At 40.6% G+C, this 14,069-nt stretch overlaps 1 protein-coding gene across 1 annotated transcript in view; it reads right to left on the bottom strand.

The window, feature by feature from the left end:
• Positions 1-12,392, bottom strand: part of fstl4 (follistatin-like 4) — a 332,552-nt gene extending 320,160 nt beyond the window's left edge. Inside the window, exon 1 of the mRNA XM_085797187.1 lies at positions 12,306-12,392. The gene's annotated coding sequence lies outside the window, so the exon portion shown is untranslated. The remainder of the gene's footprint in view (positions 1-12,305) is intronic.
• Between the last annotated feature and the right edge of the window lie 1,677 nt (positions 12,393-14,069).

Raw genomic sequence — 14,069 nt, 5'->3', positions numbered from 1 at the left:
CTTCACCTTTTGTATTTTTTTTTTTTTTCTTCATCGACAAATGCAAAACAACACTAACAAAAGCAATGCACATCATGTGGAGGTGTAAAGACAGAAACATACATCCAGTCTCCTGTCAGCACCGAGGTGAGTCTGAATCAATACGCTGCACTATTAGTGTACACGCCGTTCCCAGTATATATTCGGAGGAAACATACTGACAAATATTGGATCCAAATTGAATCGATGTCAGGTCAGGCCTGATGAAGATCGAGCTGAAATGTGATCTTTCTGGTGCGTTGCAATAAATCGTGGACAGACAGGAAATAATTTGTTGGGAACTGTAGCAGAAATCACTGCAGCACTCTTGTTATAGTGATAAATGGAAAATGTCACTACACTCACTCCTGAATCTGAAGTTAGTTTATTTATTCAACTTGTGAACTGTGTCGCATGACGTAAATTAATTGACAATTAATTAATCTCTCCCTGGGATGACGGTGAAGTAGCATTTGACTGGTCATTTTAATTTCCCTCTAAACTCAGTGAGCAGTCTGCCATCGATTGTCAAGGATAATAAGAGAATATGTAAATGTGTGAACCTGCTGCATCCTCTGAGTTTACAGCTTCAGTTATTCTCAATAGTTAGAAAATAAAGTGTCAGGACTATAAACTTTGTCTTACAATAAAGTTTTAAAACTATCTAAAGTAAACTTGTTGTTCATTTTGAGACAATCGTGAAGCTGATGATATATTTTTACTACAAAAACTTAGAGTGACCATAGTTATGTTATTTTTTAAGATTCCTTTATATATCTCAATATCACAAATTAATTACCTGAGTTTCTGGCTTTATTGGATTTTTTTCTGATGACCACAGTTTAATTATCTCATAATGATAACAAAAAGGCATTCTCAGGACCCACAGCTTAATTAAATCATAGCATGACCAAATTAAAAACTGATGTGATGAGCTATGATCTCTCTGTGACTTGGGTCAGTCTGCATATTGATTCATGATGAAAAACAGCAGTAGGTCAAAAGGTGTGAGTTCAGCAAAACTATTCCTCTATTATCAGCAAACCAGAGTTAAAGGAACAAACGCTTCAATCTGATGAAAAATGACTGTATCTGCATGATAAATACATCTATCACAACGTGATGTTACTTTTGACCATAGATTTCAGTGAACATGCATCTGACAAATAAAAAAGGGACCTAGAATATAGTTTGGTATCTTGATATAGTGGGTCTAAATTCCCAATCACTGCCCTCTTATATTCAAGTTGGACCTCTAATTGCAATCAATGTAGTGCATATTAATGCAATCAAGTAATCAACCTAAAAAAAATTGGAATCAATTAAAAATTAAATTAGAAATTATTAAAAGGTAGAAAAAGCGAGATGATGAAGGCAGGCATGACTGAAGCAAAATAAGGCAAAGTTTGAACGTCCAGTCTCAACATGTTGGCGTCTCTGAACGAGTCGGATCTGAATTTCCTCATGTGAAGTCGGTTCTGACCCTCTGACGCCTCAATCTCTCCTCAATCCCCAGAAATCATCTTTACACTAAAACTAATTACCTAAAGCAAATATGTTTAGCCACTAGGATTTAAGTTTAGGGTTCATGTTCAAATTCACAAAGCTAAGACAGTGGACATGGTGAATGTTATATAGGATACAGGTGAGAGCAGAGCTGGGAGCTGCTAACATGGCTGATAGTAGGGCTTTTTCTAGAGACTGTGACTTGATTGATCAAATGAATACGCTTTATTGCGTCACTTATTGTTGAAGGACAGTTTTTCTCCCCCTAAAGCTTTTGCAATTTGATGTCCAATATCAATGTAAAACACTACTGTATAGCCAAATTAGCACACTGTACTAAAAAGTATCACTTCCAATATTCCAGGGGGGAAAAAATCCAAGCAAAAGTTACATTTCATTCAAAACTTATTAGACAAAATTAATTATCACAGACGTTGATGTTGTTTATCTACCAAATAGAAAGACACATCCAGTAACATGAAAGTCAATAATGTTTATGTGAAAATGTTTGTTATGCATTGAAATGTTTAAACAGAAGAATATTTTCAATTAATTCATCTATTTGACTTTGTCTCTTTTAATTGTTTGTAAGATTTCAGAATAAAATCAAACTTACTCTGCTCCAAAACAGCCATAAAGAGAAACAGCACTGGCTCTCAGTAAGTCAGCTGTTGTTTCTCAGCTACGCTTGATACTTGGCACCGTTCGCTTTTAAAGTAAAATAAACTATCCATACAACTTTTCCAACATAATGGCTACGACATAATTCTTTTTAAAAGAGATAAGAGGAGAATAATTTGGCAATAAGATCCAGGAAAGCTGTCAAACTTGAAACACTTGCACCTTCACCCACACATATAAGTTTCTGCATGAAGACTGGCAAAAAGAAAAACCCTTTTTATATCTCACAATCAATTTCTTTTTCCAATCAGATGAAAAGGAACTCTTGGCAGCACCGATGATTAAAGTTTAATAATCTCAACTAAATAGCTGCAGTGAGCATTTGATTTAAATGCCACATTGCCACATCCAGCACTGGTCAGTGACTCTGGGGATTTAAACACTCCTTATCAAATATAAATAATGGTATGCTGCCATTAAGCCACATGTATGATTTAGATGGATGTGCCTATTAAACAGTGGCTTAATGAAGTGTCTTTTTCTATTCTCCAGAAGGTTCAGCAATAAAATAAAATGAAGATCCATTTCTTTTCATTTATTACTACCACTATTATTGATAAATTATTCATTCAATTTCTCCCTCTTTCTTTCTTCTTCAAGAATCCAATGAGCTTTTCAGCGGATCATTAAAGACGATGAGATGTCTGTGTTGAGTCTGGGTCAGATTCACCCCGGGGGAGCATCCAGACACCAGGGTGTTTATTGTGTTTATCATTTAGATTATTGTTGACTTGTTTACATCAGACTTTCCAGTGATGACTCATTAGTGTTGCTGCAGCTGTCAATAGCTCTGTTGAGTAAATTCCCTCCCTCTGTCAATACCGCCGTCTGTTTTCCTATTTCTGCAGTTAAATGTGTTTTTGTTTGTCCTTCTGTGCTTTAACATTAGTATTCACTCTGCCGCAGCTCTGATTGGACTCCTGGAGAGAGAGATTGTGAGATGAACCTGGAAAGCAGATGATAACTAACCTTCTATACGTGTCAATAAAAAATTACACCAAACAAGCCAGTTCTTCCCCTCTAGGGTCAAGGTTAAAGAAAGGTCACCTTCATAATTTACACAGGAAGTATAAATCATTGCAACTGTGTAACGGTTTGAGCTGAGGTCATTACAGGTCACGTTACTTTTCACCTTCTTTCTTTAGAGTGTTTAAACTCAAGCAAATGAGAGTGGAAGGTTGCAGTTAGACCATCCTTCTTTAAAACTGATTATTGGCTTCTGACAGGACGTTAGTGATGTTTAAATTATAGATTTTGTTTATTTTGTTTTATTCATATTGCATTAGGTTGTCTCAGTTATGAACGTAATAAATCTCAGAATACTAAGTGCAGTGAAAAGCAGTGCAGCAGTCGACCATGTTTAGTGTCATGTGTGTTGCTGTTCCACTGAGTGCGCTGGTTGTGTCACACAGTCTAAACATAATACTGTAGTGTTTTATAAGGCATTCGAAAATGTGTGATGTGACGTAGTTTCTGCTGGATAAACAAATCTGACTGGACCAACATGAGCTCACGAAAGCCCATGCATGGATATAATCAATGGCATTAAAACTGATGAGTCTACAAACTGTGTTTAGATGTTTATAATTCTTCATGCATACATTACCAGCCCGGAGATTTCAAATTGATCCAAATGATCGATCTCCACTGAATCTGTCTTGTTACCATCTGCCAGTCTGTTAGCCAAGTCACATTTTTCCACTTTTAATATTTTGTATGGGTGAAAACACTCCACACAACTTCAGCCTGTGCCTGGGAGAGAGGACAACAAGAGGTTTTATGCCACTTGAATCTAATTAAGCTCAGATTAAGTGTGTGTAGAAACCAGAGTGAATGCATGACATCCGCTCTGACAGCATGTTTAACTTCACACACTATGTTGCAACAACCCAATGCAATCTGCTGCAGTCGCTTGAAAAGAAACATGAAGCAGGTCTATAACTTAATCAAGTGCTAAGATGCAGGGGGCTCATTTCACACAAGTGGATGTGGACGTGAATCAAGACTAATCCTCGGGAAGAGCATCTCTTTAAACAGATCTCTCCGCTGAAAGACTTAATCCATATGTGACATCACACTTACTCTGCACTTATGAGGCTTTCGAAACTGCACAGATATTTATTCACAGATTATTCTCCCGTTGCAGCCAAATCCATGTTATAGGAGGCAAAGGCAAACAATGGGAACATGATAGTCCAGTCATTTCTAGCCCACCTGCTGCTGAGTGACATTGCAACACAGAGACACAAAAAGAAGGCTGCGTTTCCTGGTTAATCAAAACCAGAATGAGCACAAGTAAATGACTCTGAGTTTAACACCTGCATGGAATGAGTGCAACAATCAATACTTACACAACAAAAAAAGGGTGATTATACACACATGATGACAAAGACTGGATCTATCTTACTTCTCTACATCCTGTGAGTTACACTGAGGCACTTCTTCATTATGTCAGGGCTGCGGTGGAGAGGACGACACAGAGGAAAATGAGCACTTTGCTCCTCAAGAGCACAGTGGTTAACTACGTCTGTCAGAAACACAAGACTGAGGGGAAGTGGAGAGCTTGATGTCAGACTAACACGGAAGCAGTACAACGTATTCCAGCTGATGAAAGAGAATGCTTTAATACCTGATGGTGCTAACTCTCTGTGATTGACCCCTTATGGCAGCCCCTCCATAAGATGAGGATCTCGGGGGAATTGTGAGCACCGACTCTTCTGGAACGGCTGAACTAAACTTGAGGGGGAAATTGAGTGTGTGCACGTGTGTGTGTGTGTGAGAGAGAGAGAGAGAGTGTGTATGTCTGTCTTTGTGAGGACCAGCTTATAGACCGGGTGAAGTGAGGTCATTTTTGGAAAGTAAGTCTGGTCGTCCGAACTTCAAAGGGCCGTTTGAGGTCGAAGACTCGGTTCTAAGGTTCAGGTTAGAATTGAGGTTGGAGTAAGTAGGAGCATTCAGCTGTGAAGGTGAGTGTCTGCATGTGTTATGACTGCAGCCTAAAATATGTGTTTTTTCACACATTCATGGAGAGAATTGTCAAAAATTAAGGATTCATTAAAAAACAAACAGAGCAGCAACTAAGAAGACAGTTAACTTCTCCCACCACTTCTGCTATCTGCACCAAGCTGCTCAATCATAACATTTCATATCAGAGGAAACAACAGAGAGACTCAGCTTCAGGCACATTTGTGGCGACTGGCAGACATAGTTATTAGAGTAGCACATATAATTGTTAGTTTATAACATGCAGCATCAGTGGTCAGTCTCTGCACTGACAACCTCTTAGGAGCGGCTCCTTTTGTCTGTGATGTATGAAATGTCTGAGTTTCTTCTTTTGAGACCGATGTTGGTTTACTATGTTTCTGAGGTGGAAAGAAGAAACACCATATGGACATTTTAACGAGGTTAAAAACCCGAAGATGTGATTGATGGATTTGTTTATCCACAGTCTTGTTTAACTGGGTCAGTATGAAGATACTTCAGGCTTTTAACATCTCATTTGACTGAATGAGTTTAATTCATCTCGACAACAACAGACTGCAAGAAAGAAACTAGAGAAAAATATTTACTTTTTTTTTTGTCCTGGCAGGTTTGCTGTCCTAATATTGAATCTGATACTGAAACTGATACTTCCTTTAATAAATGCCACATAAGCCTCTATGGATTTATGAAGCTCAGATGCAAATGTCAGCTCGATCCCTCCTCGTTACTGCTGCACCTCCAGTTGAAAACGAGGTGAGAGGTCTCAATAGATCGCAGTTGAAGACAAAAATAGGACTACTGTAAATTAGTCGCATCATTAAAAGAAAGACAGAGGCAAAAAAATAAATAAATTACTTCAGTAATAACTTCTCATAATTTGAGTCTCGCCAAGCAACATGTTTATTCTTAATCAGCGAGGGTCTCTGTCGATCTGCGACTGTCTGGGGAATTCTGTGTTGGTTATGTGCAATTACTTTTTTGGCATTCAATACGGCAGCGAAGCAATAAACTGGCTTTGTGTTAATCCAAGATTAATTCTCATGAATATTAGATCAAGGAGGGGGATTTCATACTGGGGAGATGTAAAATACTCACTTGAGATTCATCACCAATTATATAACACTCATGAGAGGAGGCTGCAGCTTAGTTTCTCTGTGGGTGTTGCATGGATGCTCAGGATGTCATAATTACTGTTGCACCATGCCAGTATACAGTTGACGCAGCTTTTATATATTAAATTTCACCTGATAGACACAAAGCCTCATTTTGATCCTGACATATTTTGACAGTTATATTCATTCATTGATAATAAATCAAACTCGGGTTCAGACAGTCATGAGAGTAGAGGAAGGAGAGGACAGGATAGAGGGAGGTAAACCAGACTGCAAACTGAGCTCTCACCTCTCGCCGACACTGTTTGGTGATTTATCCCGCTGCCTCCATTTTCCCGACCAAACAAATCACAAACACAGCCTCCTCCACCAGATCATCATCACATAATTGGTTTTAAATCAAGAGGAAGAGCCTGCTGCTTAGCGGAGGCTGGGATCAATCAGGGACTCCATGACAAAACACGGCAATAATACCTCCCAAATTGCATTTCTCAGCCGGGAGGGGCACCTGAGGAGTCAAACCCCTCCTCCCCACCCACACCAGTCCAGAACAGTGAACAGCGTTTTATCTGTCATATGTCTTAATTGGTTTATATGTGATTTACTGGCATGGATATTTATTCTCAGTCGCAATATAAGTCTCTATAAAAACTAAGGCAAAGTGTGTTATGGCACAGCAAACACTTCTGTCATAATATACAAGAGTGATGTCAGAGGATGTAATAAAAGCAGGAAATACAAGTCGGATGTTGTGCAGTACATCTGCTGCTGCTGCTGCTGATGCTGCTGCTGCCGTGGTGGTTAAGGAGTTAACCCCTACAGCCATCCACACACCACACAGCTGCTCTGCCTTTGTTCCCCCTGGCCAATGTCAACATAAAGCTAAAGGAGCATTAAAAAAAAAAACAAATCAATATTAATACTGAGCAAAGGGCAGAAAATGATATTTGGCAAAGAAAAAAAAAACTTGGCTGATGAGCAACGCACCGACTGCAGGCAGGAGACAGAGCCAAGGAGAGAGGTTTTCCAAAAACAAACCAAAGAAGAAAGAAAAAAAATGCTGAAAAACTGAACAACTTCAAGCTCAAGACATGAAATATAATATTAGAAAAGAAGTTCATCTGCTCAGGTGAGCAAAACAGGTACAAGAAACCTTACGAATAAACACATGAGCTATTTAAGATCCTAAGTCATCTCTGCCTGTGGGGACAGACACTCAACACGATCTCTAACTTGATCTACAGTAACACCAGCACTGACGAAAACATACATGACTGCCTGCAGCCTGCAAGTCTCATTTCTATCCAGGAGAGTGTTGAGACGAGCAGGATGAGCTTCCTGCCGCAGATAATTGAACTTTAACACGTTACATGACTCTCCGTCGTCTACTCAGCGTGAGTGTGAGTGCTATCGATTTCTCATTTGGGAAATATAGATTGTTTATGTTTTTTGTTCATGGAGCCACATGGTGAAATCACAGCAGCTTGAAAGTGTTACAGTGAGTGTGTAACTAGCCCTGCTCGCTTCCTGCAATTTATTCCTCCAGCCCCACACACACACACACTATTTCCATGAGAAGAGATTACTTGTTTGTATAATAATAGCACAGGTTTTCAACTACAGAGTGTCTGAATGTAATGATTGTAGTGTCTGGTACACACATTATAATAAATCCATTGTGCAGCTGGTGTAAATTTTTCTTCCCTGTTTCACCCTGAACTTTTTCCACAGTAAGTTATTCATGGTGACCTTTGAAAAGCACACTCTACCTCGACAAAACACTCCTGGAAAACAGCTGGGAAAGAGAAAGAAACCTTCCACGATGGCTACAATAGTTGTGACGTGAGGTGACATTAATTTTGTCCTTTAAATAGGTCAAAAACCAACTCTAGGTCTTAGATCACCAAACCACACAGAGAAAAAAAAAAAGAAAAAGAAAAAGAAAAATTCCCCGTGAAGCGTCCAGGTGTATAATTTCATCCGTCCTTGTTCTGTCAGTGGTCCCAGCTGAGGGTGCTACTGGTCAACATGCCCTGTCCTAATTACTCTGCTAGCAGGGAGGACCACAGGCCCAGATGCACTGGGACTGTGTGAGTGCTGGAGAAAAAGGTCCCAAGCCGCTGGCCGCACAGAAACACACAAACACCAGCAGCAGAGATGCATTACACACACACACACCCACACACACACACACACACACACAGAAACACCCAACAACCCGAGCAGAGATGTGGACACATCCTCACAGGACGCACACTCACAGGCAGTCAGGCCCATATGTAGAGGGACTGTGAATCTTTCCAGGTCATTAGCCCCTGACTGTCAGGGTGAGCTGAGGAAGCCGAGGTGACATGTCGGCTCCGGCTCTGCCAGATGTGCTGCTGACACTGCAGACAGACAAACACTTCTCAAAACTAAAGTTTGTACTCGGGGCATCTCACACGCAGTAATGAGGCGATCTCCCTCTCTCTCTCTCTCTCTTGTTGCTTTTAGTGGAGACGGTTGTTAACAGTCATGAAAGGTGTTTTTGTTGCACAGATAATGGCTGCACAGACATCATGTTTACTCTTTCTGCCTTGGCGCCCCGAGTAAAAAGGGTCTTTGTCACTCCTTGTAAGCACTTGTTATGTTACCATCAAATGCAGAGAAGAAGATGCATTGATGCACTAAATTGACTCATTAAGTTTGGCTCATTTAGATCTGTTGTTTCTTCTGCATCTGTAGTTCGCTGGGTTTTGCAGAATCACCAGTGTTGCTTCAGCTCAGAAAGAACCACAAGTCAACGCTGTGTCAGGTTTTATGTACGTTTACACCTTCCCAAGCCTTTGATAGTTGTTAGCAGCTGAACTTTGGAGTCATTTCAGTCTCATCAAAGGACAAACAACACCCCAGTCCACACTTGTCACTTCCAAACAACTGATAATGAAAAAACTGTTAATGAAAAATCAACACCTACAGTATAACACTGGATAATTTCTTGTGTTGTGTTGTGCTGTGTGGATATGGCCACATTTTGAAAGTCAGTCATCAGGCCACATTGTGGCTGTAAGGACTCTAATAAGTCATCTACACTGTACAGTTTCCCATCGCTCATTTTTTTTTTTTTTGCATGGATAAATAAATGTGTTACTGCTGGCTAAGTCTCTCTTTCAGAGCAGATCCATCATCTCAAATTGCCTAAACAGGGCGACTAAATATTGATTATAAAAAACAAGATTTGTTGCAGCACAAACAACATTCACAGTTCAGATGGGTTTTCATACCAATGTGCAAAATTTTCAAGTCAGTATTTAATTATTTCCACTGAGGTAACATTAGTGTTTCCAGTGCTGTCAATGCTCTTGTGTTTGTGACGGACTGATTAAGTGAAGTGTGGGGGAGGCAACAAGAGCTGTAAGACTCTCAAGGGCAAAAGCAGGAGATTTTTCACAGTACTTGCGCTGCAGAGTGAAAACACACACTCCATCTGCCAAATAGATTTATATTCAAAGATCATGAAACGGACGCAACGATACCTGCTTTGTTTAGAGACAAAACTGACCAGCTGTCAAACACAAAACCCGCCTCATAGAGCTTCAACATTCATTACTGTACATGAGGTGCTGCTGCCCATGTGCAGTGGATTTTGCACCCACACACCTTTGAACTTGAACAGTTTAAAAGAAACATGTTACAATAGTAAGTAAGACAGGGCTAGTCTTAGTCTGAGTCAAAATGAGAGAGGACACTTCTTCCTGGTCAAAAAGCACTGGGTAAACAACTAGTATGACTGGCTCAACAGTCACTCCCACATCATGTCCAAGCTGCTGCTCTGCCATTGTCAGATTTTATAGCTGCAACATCATCTGACACAGAGACATACAATAGAATTTTAGAGTGGCCTGTGCATCTGGGCATTGAACTCACCACAGAGGTGTCCATGCAGAAGGAAAGCTTCATCTTACCGTCACATCTCTTCTACAGAAACCTGCTGAAGGTTTGTCCAACAAGCTGCTAGATTTGTCACTACGTTGAATTTTGTCACTGTCACTTCGAAACCAGTGTTTCTCAACCAGGGCCATTCATTTTACTAAAATAGTGACCGGGGCCATTATAATGGCCTAAACTGCAGAAGCTAAGCTAAGGCATTTTCCCCAATCCCTTAGGTTTAATGGGAAATGGGTCATATTTTAAGAAGAAGTGCATTTTGATGATATTTTTGATTCACTCTCACTTATTACTTACTACAAACTCAACACCTTGGACCTTGGCCATTCAGACTGTTCTGCTGCCACAGCTTTGTTTCCAAGATTTGGAAATAGTCTGTCCCCTGTCCTCGAATCAGACCAGAAAATCCTCCAGTTTATGAAGAACCCTTCAGGGTGTGATGGTGCCAGCTCTGGTGGGAGAGTCTCAATAGCTTGAGCTTGCAGCTTGAAGTTGGTGAAGGACACAGTTTCACGATAAACTCACAGTAAAGTTCGTCAAACCTGCAACGTTTTTGACACCGAACCAATACCGCAGCACAGAAAAAAAGACAGCAGTATGTGCCTAAAAAGTTGGCACGGTGGAGGTGCAGGACAGGGTAGGAAATGAGAGGAGGCTGCACAGGGAAAACGGAGCTACTGGTGGAGGAAATTTGGCAAAGTTGCTCTCTGGGCTTCGTGCTGCTGCCTCTGCTCTGGAGCTAAGTTGGCTGGTGTGAAAGGAAGGACAGCCAAATCCCCTAACCCAGAACAAATATGTCCAACTAACTACACTACACTGCAAAAAATGTCCACGTCAACCAGCGAGTTAATCTTGAATTCATGTTTGTTCCTGAAGGAAACGTTATATTTCAGCTTTATGATTGATTGATTTATGATTGGAATAAACTGCATCGCTGCTTTAAAGTTCGGCGATTTACTCGGGAGCAATAATAAAAAAAAATGTTTGAATTAAACTAAAATGACTGTCAATAACTTTTTAATGCTCTCACTTTGTGATGGCATTCAAAGTTATTTTCTCTAGTAACAGATGTTATAAAGTTTGTGTTTTGAAATGATGACTGACTAAACAGATGGGATCACTGACAGACGAGAAGAAGCTGCTTTCACATAATTTGATCACATCAAACCTTTACATTACGTTTGGTTCTGCTGCTATTTTAAGAAGTTGTGCTCAGAAAGTGCTTTCATCCCTTAAGGGGAGTTTAGAAATTACTGTAGAGCGTGGTTCATTTTTATAGATACGCCCTGTTTGAACTGAACAGATGGGACTGATGAGTCGCAGAGTCGAAGCTACTGTAAAATTTATGGATTGCCTCGAACCTTCACCTTCAGTTTTGCACCATTTGAGGCTCATCAGCAGCTCTGGAGAGGAAGCAACACATTTGCCGTTTCATATGTGACAAATTCATTCAAACTGAACAGATGCAAAAGTTTGATATACTTTAAATTGCTTTGCATTTTGACCTCACTCACTCTCGCCGCTCTCCTTGAAGCGGAGGATCGTCAGCTAAATATCAGATCACACACACAACAGTCAACAGGTATTCTGAGACACATTAAAGGTGCAAGTTTCACAGCCACTGTCGAGTTTCATGTTTCATTCTTAGCTGTGAAACACACAAACTCATCATGAGCGTCTTGATGTTTCCTCGTTCCCGAGGCCACAATTAGAAAATCCCCCCCCAAAAAAGGCGTCACAACCAAAGCACGAGATTGATGGTGTAAAAGAGCAACACCTCCAAAATTTGTGGTGCATGCAAACTCACATTGCTCGTGTTGAAATCATACACACACACACACATACACACACACACTTTAGACAACAAGCCGTTTTCACATTAAGGCACAAGCTAAAATAGTCTTCAGAGACCATCCTAAGAAACTGAGCATCAGACACACAGGTGAAAAAAAACAGAGATTTTATCAACTATGCGACATCTCCGTCTGACACACACCTGTGCCTTTGTGCACGAGTCGGTGAGGTGTGTGTCTCTCTCCCCGGCATTCGTCAGCTCTAATTAAAAAGTGAGCTACTCACCAGAGGGGTTGATGACACATCGGGGTGTTTGATTAATATTCAAAAGCAGCTACACGCTGTGGCAACATCACAGGACGGGACGGACTCGGGCTGCTGGGAAACCAGGAGAGGAAGAGAGAGAAAAGGAAGAGAGGGGAGAAAGAAGGGAAGAGGGAGAAGAGAAAGGTTTTTCCAGGACATTTGCAACACAGAGGAACTTCTACTAGTAAAAAACAACCTACAGGCAACATGGACATTTAGGGCCGGATTTACTAAAGGTTTGCGTGTATTAAAACGTGTGCAAACGTGATTGCACGCGCAAACACATGTGGAACCTGATCTACTAACCGGACGCACCGAGGATTGCGTCCCTCACACGAGCAGAATAGCACGTGTGATCCATTTAGCGTGTTTGCCTTGATGAATATGTAAATATGGGCGTTTCAGCCAGAACGTGCTAAATACTGGGAGGAGTAGATGCAAATCGATTTATTTAGCGCGTGCAATGTGATTTACCAAACCAGGAAGACATTGCGGTGGCTGTTTTTGCGTCTTTATTCACCACGTCTGAAAACCATGAACTAACTGATACAACTTTGCCAAAACGTATGCGTTTATTGATTTGATACCAGTCAGAGCCCCGTGATCTTACATCTCTGCATTTCCTCACGTCTGGGTAATTCTGTAACAGTTTTTCAGCCGTGTTAAAAGTCATTTACGCGCTGTTACGCACGGGGCACGTCTGTATAATGTTTTAACCTAATATGACAAACATGTTTGAAACAGTTGCACATTTTGCAACATAACAAGTTGTGTTTCGGGCCGTATGATAAGAGCAGTCTGATGTTCACTCTGCTTGTAGCTGTGTGTTGACCTCCACCAGCTCCTGGCTCTTTAGCTGCTAAACATGTCAGTGAGTTCATCAGCTACTTTCTACCTTTGGCTCATCAGATTTATGGGCCTGAAAAACAAAACAAAGTGCTCAAAGCAGCTAAAAAGCTCGACAGAGCTGCAGCGACAGCTACTGTGTTGTCATTTCTATTGTGTTGTGATATTTATTTATAGCGGCGACATGTACAGAATGCATTCATCTCAACAAAAAAAGAAAGATGTTGTTTTGTACCAGATTTAGCAAGTAGCTCATTTCCATCTGCAGTCCCTGTGCAGGAAGGCAACAATAACACACACAGCCCAACAACAGCAGCAGCTAACACTACGACTTTTTTTAATACACACACAGACATACTGATTGGGACATAAAGGTGGAGTACTGAACTCCTAGAACTCCTAGCATCAGATAAAACAGAGACCTAAAGAAACATTAATGAATACAAATTCTGAGATTAAACTGTGCTCTATTACATTTTTTTTCAGGTAGGAATTTGCAGCTCCCATGAATGAGGTATAGATAAAAAATAAAAAGTGAGAAAAAAGGAAGCAAAAAAAGGGACGAGGGAAAGAAAGAAGGAAAAAAGAAGCAAAGAGATTGAATTAAATGAAAAGCAAAGGAAGAAAAAAAAAGGGAAGAAGGGATGCAACAAAAAGGAAGAGAGAGAAAAGTGTGTAAAATCACTCATGACCAGCAGTGCGGTGGAGGAAACTGCGGCGTGGTGAATGAATTGTTCTGCAGGAAGCATTTTCATTTGTGTGCAGACGCAGCACAAAGCACCAGGAGGGGAGCGGGATCCACTGTGTGTGTGTGTGTGTGTGTGTTGGTGACCAAGTATCTTAAAGCTACAAACCATCACTAATCACTGTACAAACCAGTGGAGTCATGTGTGCATT

The sequence above is a fragment of the Trachurus japonicus genome, chromosome 14 (assembly GCF_045865225.1).
Source record: "Trachurus japonicus isolate A0001 chromosome 14, Traja_1.0".
NCBI classification, from domain to species: Eukaryota; Metazoa; Chordata; class Actinopteri; order Carangiformes; family Carangidae; genus Trachurus; species Trachurus japonicus.
This window is presented reverse-complemented; position numbering and strand designations above follow the sequence as displayed.